The 25,253-nt window shown below is 46.0% G+C and overlaps 1 protein-coding gene and 1 long non-coding RNA gene across 7 annotated transcripts in view; one reads left to right on the top strand and one right to left on the bottom strand.

The window, feature by feature from the left end:
• Positions 1 to 25,253, bottom strand: part of LOC118383109 (cell adhesion molecule 2-like) — an 884,842-nt gene that overhangs the window by 183,252 nt on the left and 676,337 nt on the right. The gene's annotated exons all lie outside the window — the stretch shown is intronic.
• LOC127930592 (uncharacterized) lies at positions 2,015 to 2,859 on the top strand. 2 transcript variants are annotated; one of them, XR_008138294.1, is made up of 3 exons: positions 2,015 to 2,193; positions 2,242 to 2,529; positions 2,675 to 2,859. It is a non-coding gene; the product is annotated as an uncharacterized LOC127930592 (long non-coding RNA). The 2 variants fall into 2 exon arrangements; XR_008138295.1 differs by lacking the exon at positions 2,675 to 2,859 and adding an exon at positions 2,579 to 2,648.

Below are 25,253 nucleotides of genomic sequence, written 5' to 3'. Positions count from 1 at the left end.
CCACCAATCAGGCTTGAGTGGCCACTTTTCAGTAAAAGGCACATGACAGTCCGCTTGGAGTTTGCCAAAAAGGCACCTAAGGGACTTTCAGGCCATGAGAAACAAGATTTTCTGGTCTGATGAAACCAAAATTGAACTAGTTTGCTTGAATGCCAAGTATGCAGGAAACCTGGCACCATCCCTACAGTTTAGCATGGTGGTGACAGCATCATGCTGTGGGGTGTTTTTTTCAGCGGCAGGGACAGATCCTTAATGAAAACCTGCTCCAGAGCGTTCAGGACCTCAGACTGGGTCAAAGGTTCACCTTCCAACAGGACAACGACCCTAAGCACACAGCCAAGACAATGCAGTAGTGGCTTCGGGGACAAGTCTCTGAATGTCCTTGAATGGCACAGCCAGAGCCCAGACTTGAACCCGATCTAACATCTCTAGAGAGACCTGAAAATAGCTGTGCAGCGACGCCCCCCATCCAACCTGACAGAGCTTGAGAGGATCTGCAGAGAAGAATGGGAGAAACTCCCCAAATACAGGTGTGCCAAGCTTGTACTGTCATACCCAAGATGGCTTGAGGCTGTGATCACTGCCAACGGTGATTCAACAAAGTACTGAATAAAATGGTCTGAAAACTTATGTAAATGTGATATTTCAGTTTTTATATTTTCAATACATTTGCAAAAATGTCCAAATGCCTGTTTTTGCTTTGTCATTATGGGGTATTGTGTGTAAATTGCTAAGGGGGGGTCTATTTAATCCATTTTAGAATAAGGCTGCAATGTAAAAAATGTGGAAAAAAGTCAAGGGGTCTGAATACTTTCCGAATGTATCAGTTAAAGGAACATCAAAGACCTGTTCCCAACTGACATTTTGTTTCCGCGACATTGCTGTCAAACCTTCTGACTTTAAGTGAAACTGATAATTTTTTTTCAATTTATACTAATTATTCTAAGCCATTTATGGTAGACAGACTCATTTTTTAAATTTCTTCAAGTAATTTTGCCTCTTCCAATTTTGTGGCAGAGCCACGATGATTATGATCATACACCTTTATGCACTGTTGTTAGTTGATTATGATCACACACCTTTATGCACTGTTGTTAGTTGATTATGATCATACACCTTTATGCACTGTTGTTAGTTGATTATGATCATACACCTTTATGCACTGTTGTTAGTTGATTATGATCATACACCTTTATGCACTGTTGTTAGTTGATTATGATCACACACCTTTATGCACTGTTGTTAGTTGATTATGATCATACACCTTTATGCACTGTTGTTAGTTGATTATGATCATACACCTTTATGCACTGTTGTTAGTTGATTATGATCACACACCTTTATGCACTGTTGTTAGTTGATTATGATCATACACCTTTATGCACTGTTGTTAGTTGATTATGATCACACACCTTTATGCACTGTTGTTAGTTGATTATGATCATACACCTTTATGCACTGTTGTTAGTTGATTATGATCATACACCTTTATGCACTGTTGTTAGTTGATTATGATCACACACCTTTATGCACTGTTGTTAGTTGATTTTGATCACACACCTTTATGCACTGTTGTTAGTTGATTATGATCACACACCTTTATGCACTGTTGTTAGTTGCTTGTGTGACATCATTTTACCTTGTTTACAATTTTATTGATAAATATTAAACCCTTCTTGTTCATTTTTGTCAAAACTTTGGAGTTTATTATTATTATTATGATTATTATTTATTATTTGTTGCTGTGTGGCTTCATTTAAACATTAATCCAAAAATGTGATCTGCAAAAAGACTAATAGTAGCCTGCTGGATTTAAATTTAACTTCAGTAAAATGGAGGCTTTGAGAGATTTAATGCCTTTAATATTTAATAGGTTTAACCCTCTAAACTCATGTCTGCTACATACTGAGTGTACAAAACATTAATAACACCTTCCTAACACTGAGTTGCACCTCTCCTTGTGCCCCCACAACAACCTCATTTTATCAGGGACTCTACAAGGTGTTGAAAGCGTTCCACAGGGATGCTGACCCATGTTGACTCTACAAGGTGTTGAAAGTGTTCCACAGGGATGCTGGCCCATGTTGACTCTACAAGGTGTTGAAAGTGTTCCACAGGGATGCTGGCCCATGTTGACTCTACAAGGTGTTGAAAGCGTTCCACAGGGATGCTGGCCCATGTTGACTCTACAAGGTGTTGAAAGCGTCCTACAGGGATGCTGGCCCATGTTGACTCTACAAGGTGTTGAAAGCGTTCCACAGGGATGCTGGCCCATGTTGACTCTACAAGGTGTTGAAAGCGTTCCACAGGGATGCTGGCCCATGTTGACTCTACAAGGTGTTGAAAGCGTTCCACAGGGATGCTGGCCCATGTTGACTCTACAAGGTGTCGAAAGCGTTCCACAGGGATGCTGGCCCATGTTGACTCTACAAGGTGTCCAAAGCGTTCCACAGGGATGCTGGCCCATGTTGACTCTACAAGGTGTTGAAAGCGTTCCACAGGGATGCTGGCCCATGTTGACTCTACAAGGTGTTGGAAAGCGTTCCACAGGGATGCTGGCCCATGTTGACTCTACAAGGTGTCCAAAGCGTTCCACAGGGATGCTGGCCCATGTTGACTCTACAAGGTGATGAAAGCGTTCCACAGGGATGCTGACCCATGTTGACTCTACAAGGTGTTGAAAGCGTTCCACAGGGATGCTGACCCATGTTGACTCTACAAGGTGTTGAAAGTGTTCCACAGGGATGCTGGCCCATGTTGACTCTACAAGGTGTTGAAAGCGTTCCACAGGGATGCTGACCCATGTTGACTCTACAAGGTGTTGAAAGCGTTCCACAGGGAAGCTGACCCATGTTGACTCTACAAGGTGTTGAAAGTGTTCCACAGGGATGCTGGCCCATGTTGACTCTACAAGGTGTTGAAAGCGTTCCACAGGGATGATGGGATACATGTTGACTGCAATGTTTCCCACAGATGTGTCAAGTTGACTGGATGTCCTTTGGGTGGTGGACCAGTCTTGATATAAAAAAAACAGGAAACTGTTGAGCGCAAAAAAACAAAAAAACAAGTAGCGTTACAGTTCTTGACTCATTCAAACCGGCACCCCCCTGGTACCCCCCCTGGTACCCCCCTGGTACCCCCCCTGGTACCCCCCCTGGTACCCCCCCTGGTACCCCCCCTGGTACCCCCCTGGTACCCCCCCTGGTACCCCCCCTGGTACCCCCTGGCACCCCCTGGTACCCCCTGGTACCCCCTGGCACCCCTGGTACCCCCTGGTACCCCCTGGCACCCCCTTGGCACACCCCTGGTACCCCTGGCACCCCCTGGTACTCCCCTGGTACCCCCTGGTACCCCCTGGCAACCCCTGCCCCCCTGATACCCCCTGGTACCCCTCTGGTACCCCTCTGGTACCCCTGGCACCCCCTGGTACCCCCTGGCTACTAAATTGACAATCGCGGCAGTCGCGGAATCCGGCAGCTACTTGGTGAAAACGAATAACAACGTTCGCTAACTCCTAACAGTAGCTGTGTTACATCACTTGGGATCTATCGACGATGTGTTACGTCACTCGGGATCTATCGACGATGTGTCCTGTCACTCGGGATCTATCGACGATGTGTTACGTCACTCGGGATCTATCGACGATGTGTCCTGTCACTCGGGATCTATCGACGATGTGTCCTGTCACTCGGGATCTATCGACGATGTGTTACGTCACTCGGGATCTATCGACGATGTGTCCTGTCACTCGGGATCTATCGACGATGTGTCCTGTCACTCGGGATCTATCGACGATGTGTTACGTCACTCGGGATCTATCGACGATGTGTCCTGTCACTCGGGATCTATCGACGATGTGTCCTGTCACTCGGGATCTATCGACGATGTGTCCTGTCACTCGGGATCTATCGACGATGTGTCCTGTCACTCGGGATCTATCGACGATGTGTCCTGTCACTCGGGATCTATCGACGATGTGTTACGTCACTCGGGATCTATCGACGATGTGTCCTGTCACTCGGGATCTATCGACGATGTGTCCTGTCACTCGGGATCTATCGACGATGTGTCCTGTCACTCGGGATCTATCGACGATGTGTTACGTCACTCGGGATCTATCGACGATGTGTCCTGTCACTCGGGATCTATCGACGATGTGTCCTGTCACTCGGGATCTATCGACGATGTGTCCTGTCACTCGGGATCTATCGACGATGTGTCCTGTCACTCGGGATCTATCGACGATGTGTCCTGTCACTCGGGATCTATCGACGATGTGTCCTGTCACTCGGGATCTATCGACGATGTGTCCTGTCACTCGGGATCTATCGACGATGTGTCCTGTCACTCGGGATCTATCGACGATGTGTCCTGTCACTCGGGATCTATCGACGATGTGTCCTGTCACTCGGGATCTATCGACGATGTGTTACGTCACTCGGGATCTATCGATGATGTGTCCTGTCACTCGGGATCTATCGACGATGTGTTACGTCACTCGGGATCTATCGACGATGTGTTACGTCACTCGGGATCTATCGACGATGTGTCCTGTCACTCGGGATCTATCGACGATGTGTCCTGTCACTCGGGATCTATCGACGATGTGTCCTGTCACTCGGGATCTATCGACGATGTGTCCTGTCACTCGGGATCTATCGACGATGTGTCCTGTCACTCGGGATCTATCGACGATGTGTCCTGTCACTCGGGATCTATCGACGATGTGTCCTGTCACTCGGGATCTATCGACGATGTGTCCTGTCACTCGGGATCTATCGACGATGTGTCCTGTCACTCGGGATCTATCGACGATGTGTTACGTCACTCGGGATCTATCGACGATGTGTCCTGTCACTCGGGATCTATCGACGATGTGTCCTGTCACTCGGGATCTATCGACGATGTGTCCTGTCACTCGGGATCTATCGACGATGTGTTACATCACTCGGGATCTATCGACGATGTGTCCTGTCACTCGGGATCTATCGACGATGTGTCCTGTCACTCGGGATCTATCGACGATGTGTTACATCACTCGGGATCTATTGACGATGTGTCCTGTCACTCGGGATCTATCGACGATGTGTCCTGTCACTCGGGATCTATCGACGATGTGTCCTGTCACTCGGGATCTATCGACGATGTGTCCTGTCACTCGGGATCTATCGACGATGTGTCCTGTCACTCGGGATCTATCGACGATGTGTCCTGTCACTCGGGATCTATCGACGATGTGTCCTGTCACTCGGGATCTATCGACGATGTGTCCTGTCACTCGGGATCTATCGACGATGTGTTACGTCACTCGGGATCTATCGACGATGTGTCCTGTCACTCGGGATCTATCGACGATGTGTCCTGTCACTCGGGATCTATCGACGATGTGTCCTGTCACTCGGGATCTATCGACGATGTGTCCTGTCACTCGGGATCTATCGACGATGTGTTACATCACTCGGGATCTATCGACGATGTGTCCTGTCACTCGGGATCTATCGACGATGTGTCCTGTCACTCGGGATCTATCGACGATGTGTTACATCACTCGGGATCTATTGACGATGTGTCCTGTCACTCGGGATCTATCGACGATGTGTCCTGTCACTCGGGATCTATCGACGATGTGTCCTGTCACTCGGGATCTATCAACGATGTGTTACGTCACTCGGGATCTATCGACGATGTGTCCTGTCACTCGGGATCTATCGACGATGTGTCCTGTCACTCGGGATCTATCGACGATGTGTTACGTCACTCGGGATCTATCGACGATGTGTCCTGTCACTCGGGATCTATCGACGATGTGTTACGTCACTCGGGATCTATCGACGATGTGTTACATCACTCGGGATCTATTGACGATGTGTCCTGTCACTCGGGATCTATCGACGATGTGTCCTGTCACTCGGGATCTATCGACGATGTGTCCTGTCACTCGGGATCTATCGACGATGTGTCCTGTCACTCGGGATCTATCGACGATGTGTCCTGTCACTCGGGATCTATCGACGATGTGTCCTGTCACTCGGGATCTATCGACGATGTGTCCTGTCACTCGGGATCTATCGACGATGTGTCCTGTCACTCGGGATCTATCGACGATGTGTCCTGTCACTCGGGATCTATCGACGATGTGTCCTGTCACTCGGGATCTATCGACGATGTGTCCTGTCACTCGGGATCTATCGACGATGTGTCCTGTCACTCGGGATCTATCGACGATGTGTTACGTCACTCGGGATCTATCGACGATGTGTTACGTCACTCGGGATCTATCGACGATGTGTCCTGTCACTCGGGATCTATCGACGATGTGTCCTGTCACTCGGGATCTATCGACGATGTGTCCTGTCACTCGGGATCTATCGACGATGTGTTACATCACTCGGGATCTATCGACGATGTGTCCTGTCACTCGGGATCTATCGACGATGTGTCCTGTCACTCGGGATCTATCGACGATGTGTTACATCACTCGGGATCTATTGACGATGTGTCCTGTCACTCGGGATCTATCGACGATGTGTCCTGTCACTCGGGATCTATCGACGATGTGTCCTGTCACTCGGGATCTATCGACGATGTGTCCTGTCACTCGGGATCTATCGACGATGTGTCCTGTCACTCGGGATCTATCGACGATGTGTCCTGTCACTCGGGATCTATCGACGATGTGTCCTGTCACTCGGGATCTATCGACGATGTGTCCTGTCACTCGGGATCTATCGACGATGTGTCCTGTCACTCGGGATCTATCGACGATGTGTTACATCACTCGGGATCTATCGACGATGTGTCCTGTCACTCGGGATCTATCGACGATGTGTCCTGTCACTCGGGATCTATCGACGATGTGTTACATCACTCGGGATCTATTGACGATGTGTCCTGTCACTCGGGATCTATCGACGATGTGTCCTGTCACTCGGGATCTATCGACGATGTGTCCTGTCACTCGGGATCTATCGACGATGTGTCCTGTCACTCGGGATCTATCGACGATGTGTCCTGTCACTCGGGATCTATCGACGATGTGTTACGTCACTCGGGATCTATCGACGATGTGTCCTGTCACTCGGGATCTATCGACGATGTGTCCTGTCACTCGGGATCTATCGACGATGTGTCCTGTCACTCGGGATCTATCGACGATGTGTCCTGTCACTCGGGATCTATCGACGATGTGTTACATCACTCGGGATCTATCGACGATGTGTCCTGTCACTCGGGATCTATCGACGATGTGTCCTGTCACTCGGGATCTATCGACGATGTGTCCTGTCACTCGGGATCTATCGACGATGTGTCCTGTCACTCGGGATCTATCGACGATGTGTCCTGTCACTCGGGATCTATCGACGATGTGTCCTGTCACTCGGGATCTATCGACGATGTGTTACATCACTCGGGATCTATTGACGATGTGTCCTGTCACTCGGGATCTATCGACGATGTGTCCTGTCACTCGGGATCTATCGACGATGTGTCCTGTCACTCGGGATCTATCGACGATGTGTCCTGTCACTCGGGATCTATCGACGATGTGTCCTGTCACTCGGGATCTATCGACGATGTGTTACGTCACTCGGGATCTATCGACGATGTGTCCTGTCACTCGGGATCTATCGACGATGTGTCCTGTCACTCGGGATCTATCGACGATGTGTTACGTCACTCGGGATCTATCGACGATGTGTTACGTCACTCGGGATCTATCGACGATGTGTCCTGTCACTCGGGATCTATCGACGATGTGTCCTGTCACTCGGGATCTATCGACGATGTGTTACGTCACTCGGGATCTATCGACGATGTGTCCTGTCACTCGGGATCTATCGACGATGTGTCCTGTCACTCGGGATCTATCGACGATGTGTTACGTCACTCGGGATCTATCGACGATGTGTCCTGTCACTCGGGATCTATCGACGATGTGTCCTGTCACTCGGGATCTATCGACGATGTGTTACGTCACTCGGGATCTATCGACGATGTGTTACGTCACTCGGGATCTATCGACGATGTGTCCTGTCACTCGGGATCTATCGACGATGTGTCCTGTCACTCGGGATCTATCGACGATGTGTTACGTCACTCGGGATCTATCGACGATGTGTCCTGTCACTCGGGATCTATCGACGATGTGTCCTGTCACTCGGGATCTATCGACGATGTGTCCTGTCACTCGGGATCTATCGACGATGTGTTACGTCACTCGGGATCTATCGACGATGTGTTACATCACTCGGGATCTATTGACGATGTGTTACGTCACTCGGGATCTATCGACGATGTGTCCTGTCACTCGGGATCTATCGACGATGTGTCCTGTCACTCGGGATCTATCGACGATGTGTTACGTCACTCGGGATCTATCGACGATGTGTTACGTCACTCGGGATCTATCGACGATGTGTCCTGTCACTCGGGATCTATCGACGATGTGTCCTGTCACTCGGGATCTATCGACGATGTGTTACGTCACTCGGGATCTATCGACGATGTGTTACGTCACTCGGGATCTATCGACGATGTGTCCTGTCACTCGGGATCTATCGACGATGTGTCCTGTCACTCGGGATCTATCGACGATGTGTTACGTCACTCGGGATCTATCGACGATGTGTTACGTCACTCGGGATCTATCGACGATGTGTCCTGTCACTCGGGATCTATCGACGATGTGTCCTGTCACTCGGGATCTATCGACGATGTGTTACGTCACTCGGGATCTATCGACGATGTGTTACATCACTCGGGATCTATTGACGATGTGTTATGTCACTCGGGATCTATCGACGATGTGTTATGTCACTCGGGATCTATCGACGATGTGTCCTGTCACTCGGGATCTATCGACGATGTGTCCTGTCACTCGGGATCTATCAACGATGTGTTACATCACTCGGGATCTATCGACGATGTGTCCTGTCACTCGGGATCTATCGACGATGTGTTACGTCACTCGGGATCTATCGACGATGTGTTACATCACTCGGGATCTATTGACGATGTGTCCTGTCACTCGGGATCTATCGACGATGTGTCCTGTCACTCGGGATCTATCGACGATGTGTCCTGTCACTCGGGATCTATCGACGATGTGTCCTGTCACTCGGGATCTATCGACGATGTGTTACGTCACTCGGGATCTATCGACGATGTGTTACGTCACTCGGGATCTATCGACGATGTGTCCTGTCACTCGGGATCTATCGACGATGTGTCCTGTCACTCGGGATCTATCGACGATGTGTTACGTCACTCGGGATCTATCGACGATGTGTCCTGTCACTCGGGATCTATCGACGATGTGTCCTGTCACTCGGGATCTATCGACGATGTGTTACGTCACTCGGGATCTATCGACGATGTGTTACGTCACTCGGGATCTATCGACGATGTGTCCTGTCACTCGGGATCTATCGACGATGTGTCCTGTCACTCGGGATCTATCGACGATGTGTTACGTCACTCGGGATCTATCGACGATGTGTTACATCACTCGGGATCTATTGACGATGTGTCCTGTCACTCGGGATCTATCGACGATGTGTCCTGTCACTCGGGATCTATCGACGATGTGTCCTGTCACTCGGGATCTATCGACGATGTGTCCTGTCACTCGGGATCTATCGACGATGTGTCCTGTCACTCGGGATCTATCGACGATGTGTCCTGTCACTCGGGATCTATCGACGATGTGTTACGTCACTCGGGATCTATCGACGATGTGTTACATCACTCGGGATCTATTGACGATGTGTCCTGTCACTCGGGATCTATCGACGATGTGTCCTGTCACTCGGGATCTATCGACGATGTGTCCTGTCACTCGGGATCTATCGACGATGTGTCCTGTCACTCGGGATCTATCGACCATGTGTCCTGTCACTCGGGATCTATCGACGATGTGTCCTGTCACTCGGGATCTATCGACGATGTGTCCTGTCACTCGGGATCTATCGACGATGTGTCCTGTCACTCGGGATCTATCGACGATGTGTCCTGTCACTCGGGATCTATGAGTAGGAGTCTATTTTTTTGGCCACATTATAACATATTTTTTTCATTTGATATATCTTGATTAGACATTTAATGTAATGAATTTAATGAAAACATATGCTAAAGACATCCTCGTCTGAGAAAACATTTTACTGTCGAAAAGAGATATCCCAAGTATGAATACAACAAAGTAAAGGGTAAAAATGTTTTTTTCTTCGACACAACACATGATTAACCTGAACCTCCTATTGAGCCTTTAGTAGATCAGTTGATAAATGAGGTGAAAACGAGCCTGGAAAAAGCCACTTCAATCATGATTGGCTTGATTTAGTAACCAATTTTAGAAGTGGGCAGTTCAGGGATACTTTCTTTTCCCCCCCTTTTGATAAGAAATTACCATATTAAGACATTATTAATAATTTACATTAATTGGAAAGGAAAAGTAAACAACAACACAAGCCGTACATTCAGAAAATGTTGAGTAAATTGCCACAGTAGATACTATAGCCAGCAGCAAACCACCCTGAATACCACTGTTGGCTTGCTTCTGAAACTAAGCAGGGTTGGTCCTGGTCAGTTCCCGGATGGGAGACCAGATGCTGCTGGAAGTGGTGTTGGAGGGCCAGAGGGCACTTATTGTAAGAGTAGGGGTGTTAACCCCGGTGTCCTGGCTAAATTCCCAATCTGGCCCTCAAACCATCACGATCACCTAATTACAATAATAATAATATAATATATTACATTTAATCCCCAATTTTACATAATAATCCCCAATTTACAATTGGCTCATTCATCCCCCTCCTCTCCCCTGTAATTATTTCCCAGGTTCTTGCTGTAAATGAGAATGTGTTTTCAGTCAACTTACCTGGTAAAATACCGGATAAATAAATACAATAAAAATTATCTGAGGAAAATGCTTTATTTCAGTTGACCGGAATGATTGTCAAATGGATCGGCCTTAGTCTGCTCATATAGCAGGACTAAGTTGTCCTGACAATATTACCAACTAGAGGGTGAAAATGTTGGCTGCAATCAAGACTAAAATATAAACATGACATCCGCGTTTGGGAGTGGACTGACATTGGTTGCAACTGAGCTCAGCTGTGTGGCTTAGTTTCAGTTTAGTTTAGAGGTTAGCGTTTAGTTTAGAGGTTAGTGCTTAGTTTTGTGTTTAGTTTAGAGTTTAGTACTGATGATTTAATGAGAGATCAGCTGGCGATACTGGCGCCCGGTACCCTGCCCTGAACCTCTGTCACTGTTACTAGCCGGCTACCACCCGGTACTCAACCCTACACCTTAGAAACTGATGCCCCATGGACAGTGCCTTCACACCTCTAGACTTTATCCACATTTTGTTACAGCCTGAATTTGAAATGGTTTACATTTTTACATGTTTTAAATCATTGGTCACTGGCCCACACACAATACCCAATAATGTCAAAGTGGAATTATGTTTTATATCATTTTTTTGTTTTTACAAATTCATTAAAAATTAAAAGCTGAGATGTCTTGAGTCACTAAGTATTAATCTCCTTTGTTATGTCAAGACTAAATAAGTTCAGGAGTAAAAATGTGCTTAGCAAGTCACATAATAAGTTGCATGGACTCTGTGTGCAATAATAGTGTTATTTTTGAATGACTGCCTCATCTCTGTACCCCACACAAACAATTATCTCTAAGGTCCCTCATCTCTGTACCCCACACATACAATTATCTCTAAGGTCCCTCATCTCTGTACCCCACACATACAATTATCTCTAAGGTCCCTCATCTCTGTCCCCCACACATACAATTATCTCTAAGGTCCCTCATCTCTGTCCCCCACACATACAATTATCTCTAAGGTCCCTCATCTCTGTCCCCCACACATACAATTATCTCTAAGGTCCCTCATCTCTGTCCCCCACACATACAATTATCTCTAAGGTCCCTCATCTCTGTCCCCCACACATACAATTATCTCTAAGGTCCCTCATCTCTGTAACCCACACATACAATTATCTCTAAGGTCCTTCATCTCTGTAACCCACACATACAATTATCTCTAAGGTCCCTCATCTCTGTACCCCACACATACAATTATCTCTAAGGTCCCTCATCTCTGTACCCCACACATACAATTATCTCTAAGGTCCTTCATCTCTGTACCCCACACATACAATTATCTCTAAGGTCCCTCATCTCTGTACCCCACACATACAATTATCTCTAAGGTCCCTCATCTCTGTACCCCACACATACAATTATCTCTAAGGTCCCTCATCTCTGTACCCCACACATACAATTATCTCTAAGGTCCCTCATCTCTGTCCCCACATATACAATTATCTCTAAGGTCCCTCATCTCTGTCCCCCCACATATACAATTATCTCTAAGGTCCTTCATCTCTGTACCCCACACATACAATTATCTCTAAGGTCCCTCCTCTCTGTACCCCACACATACAATTATCTCTAAGGTCCCTCATCTCTGTCCCCACATATACAATTATCTCTAAGGTCCCTCATCTCTGTAACCCACACATACAATTATCTCTAAGGTCCTTCATCTCTGTAACCCACACATACAATTATCTCTAAGGTCCCTCATCTCTGTACCCCACACATACAATTATCTCTAAGGTCCTTCATCTCTGTCCCCCACACATACAATTATCTCTAAGGTCCTTCATCTCTGTACCCCACACATACAATTATCTCTAAGGTCCCTCCTCTCTGTACCCCACACATACAATTATCTCTAAGGTCCCTCATCTCTGTACCCCACACATACAATTATCTCTAAGGTCCCTCATCTCTGTACCCCACACATACAATTATCTCTAAGGTCCTTCATCTCTGTACCCCACACATACAATTATCTCTAAGGTCCCTCATCTCTGTACCCCACACATACAATTATCTCTAAGGTCCCTCATCTCTGTACCCCACACATACAATTATCTCTAAGGTCCCTCCTCTCTGTACCCCACACATACAATTATCTCTAAGGTCCCTCATCTCTGTCCCCCCACATATACAATTATCTCTAAGGTCCCTCCTCTCTGTACCCCACACATACAATTATCTCTAAGGTCCCTCCTCTCTGTACCCCACATATACAATTATCTCTAAGGTCCCTCCTCTCTGTACCCCACATATACAATTATCTCTAAGGTCCCTCATCTCTGTACCCCACACATACAATTATCTCTAAGGTCCCTCATCTCTGTACCCCACACATACAATTATCTCTAAGGTCCCTCATCTCTGTAACCCACACATACAATTATCTCTAAGGTCCTCATCTCTGTCCCCACACATACAATTATCTCTAAGGTCCCTCATCTCTGTCCCCCCACACATACAATTATCTCTAAGGTCCCTCATCTCTGTCCCCCACACATACAATTATCTCTAAGGTCCCTCATCTCTGTAACCCACACATACAATTATCTCTAAGGTCCTTCATCTCTGTAACCCACACATACAATTATCTCTAAGGTCCCTCATCTCTGTACCCCACACATACAATTATCTGGTCCTTCTGTAGCTCAGTTGGTAGAGCATGGCGCTTGTAACGCCAGGATAGTGGGTTCGATCCCGGGACCACCCATACGTAGAATGTATGCACACATGACTGTAAGTCGCTTTGGATAAAAGCGTCTGCTAAATGGCATATATTATTATTATTATTATCTCTAAGGTCCTTCATCTCTGTCCCCACATATACAATTATCTCTAAGGTCCCTCCTCTCTGTACCCCACACATACAATTATCTCTAAGGTCCCTCCTCTCTGTACCCCACACATACAATTATCTCTAAGGTCCCTCCTCTCTGTACCCCACACATACAATTATCTCTAAGGTCCCTCATCTCTGTACCCCACACATACAATTATCTCTAAGGTCCCTCATCTCTGTAACCCACACATACAATTATCTCTAAGGTCCCTCATCTCTGTCCCCCACACATACAATTATCTCTAAGGTCCCTCATCTCTGTCCCCCACACATACAAATATATCTAAGGTCCCTCATCTCTGTCCCCCACACATACAATTATCTCTAAGGTCCCTCATCTCTGTCCCCCACACATACAATTATCTCTAAGGTCCCTCCTCTCTGTACCCCACACATACAATTATCTCTAAGGTCCCTCATCTCTGTACCCCACACATACAATTATCTCTAAGGTCCCTCATCTCTGTAACCCACACATACAATTATCTCTAAGGTCCCTCATCTCTGTCCCCCACACATACAATTATCTCTAAGGTCCCTCATCTCTGTTCCCCACACATACAATTATCTCTAAGGTCCCTCATCTCTGTACCCCACACATACAATTATCTCTAAGGTCCCTCATCTCTGTACCCCACACATACAATTATCTCTAAGGTCCCTCATCTCTGTCCCCCACATATACAATTATCTCTAAGGTCCCTCCTCTCTGTACCCCACACATACAATTATCTCTAAGGTCCCTCCTCTCTGTACCCCACATATACAATTATCTCTAAGGTCCCTCCTCTCTGTACCCCACATATACAATTATCTCTAAGGTCCCTCATCTCTGTACCCCACACATACAATTATCTCTAAGGTCCCTCATCTCTGTACCCCACACATACAATTATCTCTAAGGTCCCTCATCTCTGTAACCCACACATACAATTATCTCTAAGGTCCCTCATCTCTGTCCCCCACACATACAATTATCTCTAAGGTCCCTCATCTCTGTCCCCACACATACAATTATCTCTAAGGTCCCTCATCTCTGTCCCCCCACACATACAATTATCTCTAAGGTCCCTCATCTCTGTACCCCACACATACAATTATCTCTAAGGTCCTTCATCTCTGTACCCCACACATACAATTATCTCTAAGGTCCCTCATCTCTGTACCCCACACATACAATTATCTCTAAGGTCCCTCATCTCTGTCCCCCACACATACAATTATCTCTAAGGTCCTTCATCTCTGTACCCCACACATACAATTAGCTCTAAGGTCCCTCCTCTCTGTACCCCACACATACAATTATCTCTAAGGTCCCTCATCTCTGTACCCCACACATACAATTATCTCTAAGGTCCCTCATCTCTGTACCCCACACATACAATTATCTCTAAGGTCCCTCATCTCTGTCCCCACATATACAATTATCTCTAAGGTCCCTCCTCTCTGTACCCCACACATACAATTATCTCTAAGGTCCCTCCTCTCTGTACCCCACACATACAATTATCTCTAAGGTCCCTCCTCTCTGTACCCCACACATACAATTATCTCTAAGGTCCCTCATCTCTGTACCCCACACATACAATTATCTCTAAGGTCCCTCATCTCTGTAACCCACACATACAATTATCTCTAAGGTCCCTCATCTCTGTCCCCCACACATACAATTATCTCTAAGGTCCCTCATCTCTGTCCCCACACATACAAATATATCTAAGGTCCCTCATCTCTGTCCCCCACACATACAATTATCTCTAAGGTCCCTCATCTCTGTCCCCCACACATACAATTATCTCTAAGGTCCCTCCTCTCTGTACCCCACACATACAATTATCTCTAAGGTCCCTCATCTCTGTACCCCACACATACAATTATCTCTAAGGTCCCTCATCTCTGTAACCCACACATACAATTATCTCTAAGGTCCCTCATCTCTGTCCCCCACACATACAATTATCTCTAAGGTCCCTCATCTCTGTAACCCACACATACAATTATCTCTAAGGTCCCTCATCTCTGTCCCCCACACATACAATTATCTCTAAGGTCCCTCATCTCTGTAACCCACACATACAATTATCTCTAAGGTCCTTCATCTCTGTAACCCACACATACAATTATCTCTAAGGTCCCTCATCTCTGTACCCCACACATACAATTATCTCTAAGGTCCCTCATCTCTGTACCCCACACATACAATTATCTCTAAGGTCCTTCATCTCTGTACCCCACACATACAATTATCTCTAAGGTCCTTCATCTCTGTACCCCACACATACAATTATCTCTAAGGTCCCTCCTCTCTGTACCCCACACATACAATTATCTCTAAGGTCCCTCCTCTCTGTACCCCACACATACAATTATCTCTAAGGTCCCTCCTCTCTGTACCCCACACATACAATTATCTCTAAGGTCCCTCATCTCTGTACCCCACACATACAATTATCTCTAAGGTCCCTCATCTCTGTACCCCACACATACAATTATCTCTAAGGTCCCTCATCTCTGTCCCCCACACATACAATTATCTCTAAGGTCCCTCATCTCTGTCCCCCACACATACAATTATCTCTAAGGTCCCTCATCTCTGTCCCCCACACATACAATTATCTCTAAGGTCCCTCCTCTCTGTACCCCACACATACAATTATCTCTAAGGTCCCTCATCTCTGTACCCCACACATACAATTATCTCTAAGGTCCCTCATCTCTGTAACCCACACATACAATTATCTCTAAGGTCCCTCATCTCTGTCCCCCACACATACAATTATCTCTAAGGTCCCTCATCTCTGTAACCCACACATACAATTATCTCTAAGGTCCCTCCTCTCTGTCCCCACACATACAATTATCTCTAAGGTCCCTCATCTCTGTAACCCACACATACAATTATCTCTAAGGTCCTTCATCTCTGTAACCCACACATACAATTATCTCTAAGGTCCCTCATCTCTGTACCCCCACACATACAATTATCTCTAAGGTCCCTCATCTCTGTACCCCACACATACAATTATCTCTAAGGTCCTTCATCTCTGTACCCCACACATACAATTATCTCTAAGGTCCTTCATCTCTGTACCCCACACATACAATTATCTCTAAGGTCCCTCCTCTCTGTACCCCACACATACAATTATCTCTAAGGTCCCTCATCTCTGTACCCCACACATACAATTATCTCTAAGGTCCTCATCTCTGTACCCCCACACATACAATTATCTCTAAGGTCCCTCATCTCTGTCCCCCACATATACAATTATCTCTAAGGTCCCTCCTCTCTGTACCCCACACATACAATTATCTCTAAGGTCCCTCCTCTCTGTACCCCACACATACAATTATCTCTAAGGTCCCTCCTCTCTGTACCCCACACATACAATTATCTCTAAGGTCCCTCATCTCTGTAACCCACACATACAATTATCTCTAAGGTCCCTTATCTCTGTCCCCCACACATACAATTATCTCTAAGGTCCCTCATCTCTGTCCCCCCACACATACAATTATCTCTAAGGTCCCTCATCTCTGTCCCCCACACATACAATTATCTCTAAGGTCCCTCATCTCTGTCCCCCACACATACAATTATCTCTAAGGTCCCTCATCTCTGTACCCCACACATACAATTATCTCTAAGGTCCCTCATCTCTGTCCCCCACACATACAATTATCTCTAAGGTCCCTCATCTCTGTAACCCACACATACAATTATCTCTAAGGTCCTTCATCTCTGTAACCCACACATACAATTATCTCTAAGGTCCCTCATCTCTGTACCCCCACACATACAATTATCTCTAAGGTCCTTCATCTCTGTACCCCACACATACAATTATCTCTAAGGTCCTTCATCTCTGTACCCCACACATACAATTATCTCTAAGGTCCCTCCTCTCTGTACCCCACACATACAATTATCTCTAAGGTCCCTCATCTCTGTACCCCACACATACAATTATCTCTAAGGTCCCTCATCTCTGTACCACACACATACAATTATCTCTAAGGTCCCTCATCTCTGTCCCCACATATACAATTATCTCTAAGGTCCCTCCTCTCTGTACCCCACACATACAATTATCTCTAAGGTCCCTCCTCTCTGTACCCCACACATACAATTATCTCTAAGGTCCCTCCTCTCTGTACCCCACACATACAATTATCTCTAAGGTCCCTCATCTCTGTACCCCACACATACAATTATCTCTAAGGTCCCTCATCTCTGTAACCCACACATACAATTATCTCTAAGGTCCCTCATCTCTGTCCCCCACACATACAATTATCTCTAAGGTCCCTCATCTCTGTCCCCCCACACATACAATTATCTCTAAGGTCCCTCCTCTCTGTAACCCACACATACAATTATCTCTAAGGTCCCTCATCTCTGTACCCCACACATACAATTATCTCTAAGGTCCCTCATCTCTGTAACCCACACATACAATTATCTCTAAGGTCCCTCATCTCTGTCCCCCACACATACAATTATCTCTAAGGTCCCTCATCTCTGTCCCCCACACATACAATTATCTCTAAGGTCCCTCCTCTCTGTACCCCACACATACAATTATCTCTAAGGTCCCTCATCTCTGTACCCCACACATACAATTATCTCTAAGGTCCCTCATCTCTGTACCCCACACATACAATTATCTCTAAGGTCCCTCATCTCTGTACCCCCACACATACAATTATCTCTAAGGTCCCTCATCTCTGTAACCCACACATACAATTATCTCTAAGGTCCCTCATCTCTGTCCCCCCACACATACAATTATCTCTAAGGTCTCTCATCTCTGTCCCCCACACATACAATTATCTCTAAGGTCCCTCATCTCTGTCCCCCACACATACAATTATCTCTAAGGTCCCTCCTCTCTGTACCCCACACATACAATTATCTCTAAGGTCCCTCATCTCTGTACCCCACACATACAATTATCTCTAAGGTCCCTCATCTCTGTAACCCACACATACAATTATCTCTAAGGTCCCTCATCTCTGTCCCCCACACATACAATTATCTCTAAGGTCCCTCATCTCTGTAACCCACACATACAATTATCTCTAAGGTCCCTCATCTCTGTCCCCCACACATACAATTATCTCTAAGGTCCCTCATCTCTGTAACCCACACATACAATTATCTCTAAGGTCCTTCATCTCTGTAACCCACACATACAATTATCTCTAAGGTCCCTCATCTCTGTACCCCACACATACAATTATCTCTAAGGTCCCTCATCTCTGTACCCCACACATACAATTATCTCTAAGGTCCTTCATCTCTGTACCCCACACATACAATTATCTCTAAGGTCCTTCATCTCTGTACCCCACACATACAATTATCTCTAAGGTCCCTCCTCTCTGTACCCCACACATACAATTATCTCTAAGGTCCCTCCTCTCTGTACCCCACACATACAATTATCTCTAAGGTCCCTCCTCTCTGTACCCCACACATACAATTATCTCTAAGGTCCCTCCTCTCTGTACCCCACACATACAATTATCTCTAAGGTCCCTCATCTCTGTACCCCACACATACAATTATCTCTAAGGTCCCTCATCTCTGTAACCCACACATACAATTATCTCTAAGGTCCCTCATCTCTGTCCCCCACACATACAATTATCTCTAAGGTCCCTCATCTCTGTCCCCCACACATACAATTATCTCTAAGGTCCCTCATCTCTGTCCCCCACACATACAATTATCTCTAAGGTCCCTCCTCTCTGTACCCCACACATACAATTATCTCTAAGGTCCCTCATCTCTGTACCCCACACATACAATTATCTCTAAGGTCCCTCATCTCTGTACCCCACACATACAATTATCTCTAAGGTCCCTCATCTCTGTCCCCCACACATACAATTATCTCTAAGGTCCCTCATCTCTGTAACCCACACATACAATTATCTCTAAGGTCCCTCCTCTCTGTCCCCCACACATACAATTATCTCTAAGGTCCCTCATCTCTGTAACCCACACATACAATTATCTCTAAGGTCCTTCATCTCTGTAACCCACACATACAATTATCTCTAAGGTCCCTCATCTCTGTACCCCACACATACAATTATCTCTAAGGTCCCTCATCTCTGTACCCCACACATACAATTATCTCTAAGGTCCTTCATCTCTGTACCCCACACATACAATTATCTCTAAGGTCCTTCATCTCTGTACCCCACACATACAATTATCTCTAAGGTCCCTCCTCTCTGTACCCCACACATACAATTATCTCTAAGGTCCCTCATCTCTGTACCCCACACATACAATTATCTCTAAGGTCCCTCATCTCTGTACCCCACACATACAATTATCTCTAAGGTCCCTCATCTCTGTCCCCCACATATACAATTATCTCTAAGGTCCCTCCTCTCTGTACCCCACACATACAATTATCTCTAAGGTCCCTCATCTCTGTACCCCACACATACAATTATCTCTAAGGTCCCTCATCTCTGTACCCCACACATACAATTATCTCTAAGGTCCTCATCTCTGTAACCCACACATACAATTATCTCTAAGGTCCCTTATCTCTGTCCCCCACACATACAATTATCTCTAAGGTCCCTCATCTCTGTCCCCCACACATACAATTATCTCTAAGGTCCCTCATCTCTGTCCCCCCACACATACAATTATCTCTAAGGTCCCTCATATCTGTACCCCACACATACAATTATCTCTAAGGTCCCTCATCTCTGTACCCCACACATACAATTATCTCTAAGGTCCCTCATCTCTGTCCCCCACACATACAATTATCTCTAAGGTCCCTCATCTCTGTAACCCACACATACAATTATCTCTAAGGTCCTTCATCTCTGTAACCCACACATACAATTATCTCTAAGGTCCCTCATCTCTGTACCCCACACATACAATTATCTCTAAGGTCCTTCATCTCTGTACCCCACACATACAATTATCTCTAAGGTCCTTCATCTCTGTACCCCACACATACAATTATCTCTAAGGTCCCTCCTCTCTGTACCCCACACATACAATTATCTCTAAGGTCCCTCATCTCTGTACCCCACACATACAATTATCTCTAAGGTCCCTCATCTCTGTACCACACACATACAATTATCTCTAAGGTCCCTCATCTCTGTCCCCCACATATACAATTATCTCTAAGGTCCCTCCTCTCTGTACCCCACACATACAATTATCTCTAAGGTCCCTCCTGTCTGTACCCCACACATACAATTATCTCTAAGGTCCCTCCTCTCTGTACCCCACACATACAATTATCTCTAAGGTCCCTCATCTCTGTACCCCACACATACAATTATCTCTAAGGTCCCTCATCTCTGTAACCCACACATACAATTATCTCTAAGGTCCCTCATCTCTGTCCCCCACACATACAATTATCTCTAAGGTCCCTCATCTCTGTCCCCCACACATACAATTATCTCTAAGGTCCCTCCTCTCTGTAACCCACACATACAATTATCTCTAAGGTCCCTCATCTCTGTACCCCACACATACAATTATCTCTAAGGTCCCTCATCTCTGTAACCCACACATACAATTATCTCTAAGGTCCCTCATCTCTGTCCCCCACACATACAATTATCTCTAAGGTCCCTCATCTCTGTCCCCCACACATACAATTATCTCTAAGGTCCCTCCTCTCTGTACCCCACACATACAATTATCTCTAAGGTCCCTCATCTCTGTACCCCACACATACAATTATCTCTAAGGTCCCTCATCTCTGTACCCCACACATACAATTATCTCTAAGGTCCCTCATCTCTATACCCCCACACATACAATTATCTCTAAGGTCCCTCATCTCTGTACCCCCACACATACAATTATCTCTAAGGTCCCTCATCTCTGTACCCCCACACATACAATTATCTCTAAGGTCTCTCATCTCCGTACCCCACACATACAATTATCTCTAAGGTCCCTCATCTCTGTCCCCCACACATACAATTATCTCTAAGGTCCCTCATCTCTGTACCCCACACATACAATTATCTCTAAGGTCCATCCTCTCTGTACCCCACACATACAATTATCTCTAAGGTCCCTCATCTCTGTACCCCCACACATACAATTATCTCTAAGGTCCCTCATCTCTGTCCCCCACACATACAATTATCTCTAAGGTCCCTTATCTCTGTACCCCACACATACAATTATCTCTAAGGTCCCTCCTCTCTGTACCCCACACATACAATTATCTCTAAGGTCCCTCATCTCTGTACCCCCACACATACAATTATCTCTAAGGTCCCTCCTCTCTGTACCCCCACACATACAATTATCTCTAAGGTCCCTCATCTCTGTACCCCCACACATACAATTATCTCTAAGGTCCCTCATCTCTGTACCCCCACACATACAATTATCTCTAAGGTCCCTCATCTCTGTACCCCCACACATACAATTATCTCTAAGGTCCCTCATCTCTGTACCCCCACACATACAATTATCTCTAAGGTCCCTCATCTCTGTACCCCCACACATACAATTATCTCTAAGGTCCCTCATCTCTGTACCCCCACACATACAATTATCTCTAAGGTCCCTCATCTCTGTACCCCCACACATACAATTATCTCTAAGGTCTCTCATCTCCGTACCCCCACAAATACAATTATCTCTAAGGTCCCTCATCTCTGTACCCCCACACATACAATTATCTCTAAGGTCCCTCATCTCTGTACCCCACACATACAATTATCTCTAAGGTCCCTCATCTCTCTGTCCCCCACACATACAATTATCTCTAAGGTCCCTCCTCTCTGTACCCCCACACATACAATTATCTCTAAGGTCCCTCATCTCTGTACCCCCACACATACAATTATCTCTAAGGTCTCTCATCTCCGTACCCCCACACATACAATTATCTCTAAGGTCCCTCCTCTCTGTACCCCACACATACAATTATCTCTAAGGTCCTTCATCTCTGTACCCCCACACATACAATTATCTCTAAGGTCCCTCATCTCTGTCCCCCACACATACAATTATCTCTAAGGTCCCTCATCTCTGTCCCCCACACATACAATTATCTCTAAGGTCCCTCCTCTCTGTACCCCACACATACAATTATCTCTAAGGTCCCTCCTCTCTGTACCCCACACATACAATTATCTCTAAGGTCCCTCATCTCTGTACCCCACACATACAATTATCTCTAAGGTCCCTCATCTCTGTACCCCACACATACAATTATCTCTAAGGTCCCTCCTCTCTGTACCCCACACATACAATTATCTCTAAGGTCCCTCCTCTCTGTACCCCACACATACAATTATCTCTAAGGTCCCTCATCTCTGTCCCCCACACATACAATTATCTCTAAGGTCCCTCATCTCTGTACCCCACACATACAATTATCTCTAAGGTCCCTCATCTCTGTACCCCACACATACAATTATCTCTAAGGTCCCTCATCTCTGTACCCCACACATACAATTATCTCTAAGGTCCCTCATCTCTGTACCCCACACATACAATTATCTCTAAGGTCCCTCATCTCTGTACCCCACACATACAATTATCTCTAAGGTCCCTCATCTCTGTACCCCACACATACAATTATCTCTAAGGTCCTTCATCTCTGTACCCCACACATACAATTTTATCTAAGGTCCCTCATCTCTGTACCCCACACATACAATTATCTCTAAGGTCCTTCATCTCTGTACCCCACACATACAATTAGCTCTAAGGTCCTTCAGTCGAGCAGTGGATTTCAAACACAGATTCAACCACAAAGATCAGGGAGGTTTTCCAATGCCTCGCAAAGAAGGGCTCCTATTCATAGATGGTACATTTAAAACACACACATTGAATATCCCTTTGAGGATGGTGAAGTTATTAATGACACTTTGGATGGTGTGTCAATGCACCCAGTCACTACAAAGATACAGGCATCCATCCTAACTCAGTTGCCGGAGAGGAAGGAAACCGCTCAGGGATTTCACCACGAGGCCAATGGGGTCTTTAAAACAGTTACAGCCTGCTGTAGCAGGTTGAACAGGGTATTTACTAGAGGAAGGCTGTAGCAGGTTGAACAGGGTATTTACTAGAGGAAGGCTGTAGCAGGTTGAACAGGGTATTTACAGGAGGAAGGCTGTAGCAGGTTAAACAGGGTATTTACTGGAGGAAGGCTGTAGCAGGTTGAACAGGGTATTTACTAGAGGAAGGCTGTAGCAGGTTAAACAGGGTATTTACTAGAGGAAGGCTGTAGCAGGTTAAACAGGGTATTTACTAGAGGAAGGCTGTAGCAGGTTAAACAGGGTATTTACTAGAGGAAGGCTGTAGCAGGTTAAACAGGGTATTTACTAGAGGAAGGCTGTAGCAGGTTGAACAGGGTATTTACTGGAGGAAGGCTGTAGCAGGTTGAACAGGGTATTTACTAGAGGAAGGCTGTAGCAGGTTGAACAGGGTATTTACTAGAGGAAGGCTGTAGCAGGTTGAACAGGGTATTTACTAGAGGAAGGCTGTAGCAGGTTAAACAGGGTATTTACTGGAGGAAGGCTGTAGCAGGTTGAACAGGGTATTTACTGGAGGAAGGCTGTAGCAGGTTAAACAGGGTATTTACTGGAGGAAGGCTGTAGCAGGTTAAACAGGGTATTTACTGGAGGAAGGCTGTAGCAGGTTGAACAGGGTATTTACTAGAGGAAGGCTGTAGCAGGTTGAACAGGGTATTTACTAGAGGAAGGCTGTAGCAGGTTGAACAGGGTATTTACTAGAGGAAGGCTGTAGCAGGTTGAACAGGGTATTTACTAGAGGAAGGCTGTAGCAGGTTGAACAGGGTATTTACTAGAGGAAGGCTGTAGCAGGTTGAACAGGGTATTTACTAGAGGAAGGCTGTAGCATGTTGAACAGGGTATTTACTGGAGGAAGGCTGTAGCATGTTGAACAGGGTATTTACTAGAGGAAGGCTGTAGCATGTTGAACAGGGTATTTACTGGAGGAAGGCTGTAGCAGGTTGAACAGGGTATTTACTAGAGGAAGGCTGTAGCAGGTTGAACAGGGTATTTACAGGAGGAAGGCTGTAGCAGGTTAAACAGGGTATTTACTGGAGGAAGGCTGTAGCAGGTTGAACAGGGTATTTACTGGAGGAAGGCTGTAGCAGGTTAAACAGGGTATTTACTGGAGGAAGGCTGTAAGCAGGTTGAACAGTAGTATTTACTAGAGGAAGGCTGTAGCAGGTTGAACAGGGTATTTACTGGAGGAAGGCTGTAGCAGGTTGAACAGTAGTATTTACTAGAGGAAGGCTGTAGCAGGTTGAACAGGGTATTTACTGGAGGAAGGCTGTAGCAGGTTGAACAGGGTATTTACTAGAGGAAGGCTGTAGCAGGTTAAACAGGGTATTTACTGGAGGAAGGCTGTAGCAGGTTGAACAGGGTATTTACTAGAGGAAGGCTTTAGCAGGTTGAACAGGGTATTTACTAGAGGAAGGCTGTAGCAGGTTGAACAGGGTATTTACTAGAGGAAGGCTGT

Source organism: Oncorhynchus keta, chromosome 6 (assembly GCF_023373465.1).
Source record: "Oncorhynchus keta strain PuntledgeMale-10-30-2019 chromosome 6, Oket_V2, whole genome shotgun sequence".
NCBI lineage: Eukaryota > Metazoa > Chordata > Actinopteri > Salmoniformes > Salmonidae > Oncorhynchus > Oncorhynchus keta.
The sequence above is the reverse complement of the archived record's forward strand: the minus strand, read 5'-3'. Positions and strand labels throughout refer to the sequence as shown.